This window comes from Ailuropoda melanoleuca, chromosome 15, assembly GCF_002007445.2.
Source record: "Ailuropoda melanoleuca isolate Jingjing chromosome 15, ASM200744v2, whole genome shotgun sequence".
NCBI classification, from domain to species: Eukaryota; Metazoa; Chordata; class Mammalia; order Carnivora; family Ursidae; genus Ailuropoda; species Ailuropoda melanoleuca.
In genome coordinates, this window is record NC_048232.1 from 32,291,717 (window position 1) to 32,295,418 (window position 3,702).

At 37.1% G+C, this 3,702-nt stretch overlaps 1 pseudogene; it reads right to left on the reverse strand.

Moving 5' to 3' along the window:
• Positions 1 to 2,165: 2,165 nt before the first annotated feature.
• LOC109490895 lies at positions 2,166 to 2,713 on the reverse strand (annotated as a pseudogene).
• Between the last annotated feature and the right edge of the window lie 989 nt (positions 2,714 to 3,702).

Consider the following 3,702-nt stretch of genomic DNA (forward strand, 5'->3'; position numbering starts at 1 on the left):
GTAGTCTCCTTGTCCTTCTGCATCTCCCCCTGCTCATACTCTCTTGCTCTCAAATAAATACATAAAATCTTAAAAAAAAAATCGCTTAGTCTTAAAGTGATCATATTCTATTTGGAAATTGATAACATCATAACAATGCATTTCAAACTATTATTGATTACAATCATGGCAGAATAAAGTGTCTGTTTAGGGAAAACATACAGATTTTGTTGTTAGATTACAACTGACAGGGAAAACCCAAGTAGGAAGCTGATAGAATGTAAGGCAAAATTATTTTAATTGCTCTGAATGGCTTTTATAGACCTATAAATCTGTTTGATGTGCAAATTCTGGAACAGCTTGCTCTGGAGCCTGCAACACTTGTTAGAATGAATTCTTCTTCTTCTTTTGAGTGGAAAAAGCAAGCCCTAAACAGGAGAATGTCAATATCCTTCCATGTTGTGTTGTCTCTGGTCCTGGAACACCCACTGTTATATAAAATACCTCAACAACACAGAAAGATTAATTTAGTTAATATGTCACTGAAATGTAGTGTGGGGTCTTCAGAGTGCTTATATCCTTCTGTGACTCTTCCCACAATTTTTTCAGTAGTGAATTTTTACATGAGGAATAGAGTCCAAGGAGAGTACCAGAACCTCAGTGAAGGAAGTGGAGAGTTTGGGCAATTTAGTCCCCTCTCATTCCCAGCCATACCTCCCTACTATTCAACTCCTGCCAAGGTCTCAAATATTTCTTATCCTCAACTTGTTGGCTCACCTAATGCAAAGACCAGGCTCACCATCAAAAGATCAACCATAATGTAAAGTTGAGAAGGGATGAAAGGGCATTACCCACATGAATAAAGAGAGCTACGTGAAGAAAAAATTAAAAATCCTCATTTTTACAATGTCTCATGTTGCTTCATTTTGTTGGGCTGGCTCATTTTCTCCTTTTATATATTCCCCAAATATTATCATGTTTTTCATTGGCCCAAGGTGGCCTAGTTTTGTTACTTCTTTGACTGAATAGCTTACAAAATGAACTTTTATGACAACTTTTGTCACCGGTTTGAGAAAATCAAGAGTTAGGTCCACTCTTTTTTGTTTTTTGTTTCTTTTTTTTTTTGAAATTATTTATTTATTTATTTGAGAGAGAGTGAAAGTGAGAGAGATCACAGAGGGAGAGGGAGGGACAGACTCCCGGCTGAGTGGAGAGCCTGATGTGGGACTTGATCCCAGGTCCCCAGAATCATGACCAAAGGCAGATGCCTAACGGACTGAGCCACCCAGGCGCCCCCCCCCTTTTTTAGGTCCACTCTTGATACAATGTTATCTTACAATTCTTTTGTTGCCTATTAAGGTGATTGAATCTAATTGCAGAAGAAATATCACTTACTTTTTAAAGAACTGGGCTGATGTTTGGGAAAGTTCAATTCTCTTCTGTGGAAAACTTCTCAAAATCCAAATTACATCTCACTTCACCTAGAGTCAGAAAGTCTACTTCATAAAAACCCAGACTATCAAAATCCAGTGAAAGTGGGCTTAGAACCAGGAAAAATGTTACAAATCTGCCAGTGAAGCCACTGTATGCGCGATCCATATGAGTCATTAAACCAAAAATAATGATAGAACTTACTCTATTCTACTAATGGAATCTTTTATTTTTCAGTGCACTTTTATATACCTCTCCAACTTGTTTTCAGATGTATTGTTCAAGGAAGGTAGAACAGGCATACAGATACTAAATTGGCAGACAGGAAACTGAGGCAATTTGCATAAAATCTTATGTTCAGCTAATAGCAGGACAAGGACTATTTTCCTTTCAGGCAATATTTTGTTTGTTTGTTTGTTTTGGTTTGGTTTATTTTTCCTCTACTTAGATTAGTTGGAGCCAGAAAGCTGACATACTAAACTGCTGTCTCTTTTGGTAACTATACAAAGTGGTGTTGGCTTTTTGTTCCAAAATCTTTAACACACGTTTCTACACTTTTCTACTTCAAATAGTATAATTACCAGCAAAAGACCTCAGATACATTTTAAAATCCAAATATGCTGATTTTTTTATATTTAGTAAACTTGTCAATTATATAAATAATACATTAATAAGAATTGCCATGTCTGAATTCCTGAAATCATATGATACACCTTTTTTCCTTTTACTTGCCTTTATTTCATGCAGAATTTACATCAGGGCCATAGGTTTTGTTTCTTCAGTTTCTTCTGGGATATCTTTTTCTTCTGTGCAACCTCCTCTTCTGGTTTAGGAACAATCTGCTCTTTTTCCAGTAGGGATCATCTCTATATGGCAGGAAGAGCTCATGCATGAGTTAAGCTGACCATGAGCCCTGTCAATTCTATGTTGCATCTTGGAAGCTTTGTTAATCTGAATGTGTTTAACGACCAGAGAATCCACATCTAAACCTTTAAGTTCAGCATTACACTCTGCATTTTTAAGCATGTGCAGTAAATATCAGCACTGTTTTTTGGCTACCAGCCCTGTGCCAGCTCCACTGTTTGGCCTATGTGCACTTACCAACTCCACTGTAGGAGTGACAGAGTGGCACACACTGCTTCTGCAAAGTGACATCTTCCTGATACTTGGTGGCTTTTCTGATATGCATACCCTTGATGGCCTGGTTGGTTTCACAGGTGCTCTTAAAGTGACCACAAAGATTTGAACATCTTGATATGCATGATGTTGTAGGGTTGTCTAGGTCAAGTGAATAGCGAGCCATTTTTGAGGTCACCTCAGGCTCCTTATGGGAAGAGTGAAGTAATTTGATATGCTTAGACATTACAGTGACCTTGCACTTTTGGAATGTATGAATGGTCTGTAAATTTAACTTTGAAATAATTCAACACAGGAAAACTTTTTCCCACTACTAATATATATAAAATAGCTTTTCTATCTTTCAGTTTGGTGTTTGACTTCAAACTTTTAATTTTTATTGTGATGATGAATGAACAGATAATATTTCATTTCCAATTGCAGAAGAAACATAGAAAGGATGGCACATCTTCATTGGTTGATTGAGGCTGGTTTAGAGAAATCAAATATGTATCAAAATGATGAAATTTCCTTAACTATAGAGAACAAACTGATGTTTATCAGAGGGGAGGTCAGTGGGGAGATGGGTTAAATAGGCGATCGAGGTTAAGGAGTGAACTTTTGTGAAGAGCGCAGGGTGATGTATGGAAGTATTAAATTACTATATTGTGCACCTGAAACTAATACAACACCATATGTTAACTAATTGGAATTAAAATAAAAACCATTAATTTTAAAGCTAATAGCTAGCCTCTCCCTTCTCTCTCTTACTGTCAACCTCTAAACTCCTTCCCAAACACCTGATTTTCTTTAATAATAGAAAAAGAGTGGGGTCATTGAAGAAATTTTCTAAAAATATAACTGGCCCTACCTCTATGCTCTTAGTCTGACTTCTGACTCTCCAGAGCTCAAAAAAGATTGCCTTCTTCTCCTTTATGCCTCAGCAAACTCTGGTTTTCATGTACACAAACACATCAGCCCTGGTGGGCTGGCACTATTACCTGAAGTAGAAATTCTTATAAAGTATCTTTTTCTACCTCCTCTACCCTCCCATGGGCTCTTACCATGTCTTGCCAAAAAACTACTCAAAGAGACCTGTGTGGGTGTGGGTGTGTGTTTTCTATAGCCTTAATGCCATGGATGAAAAGAAAAGGTTTTGTGAAATATGAACACTGC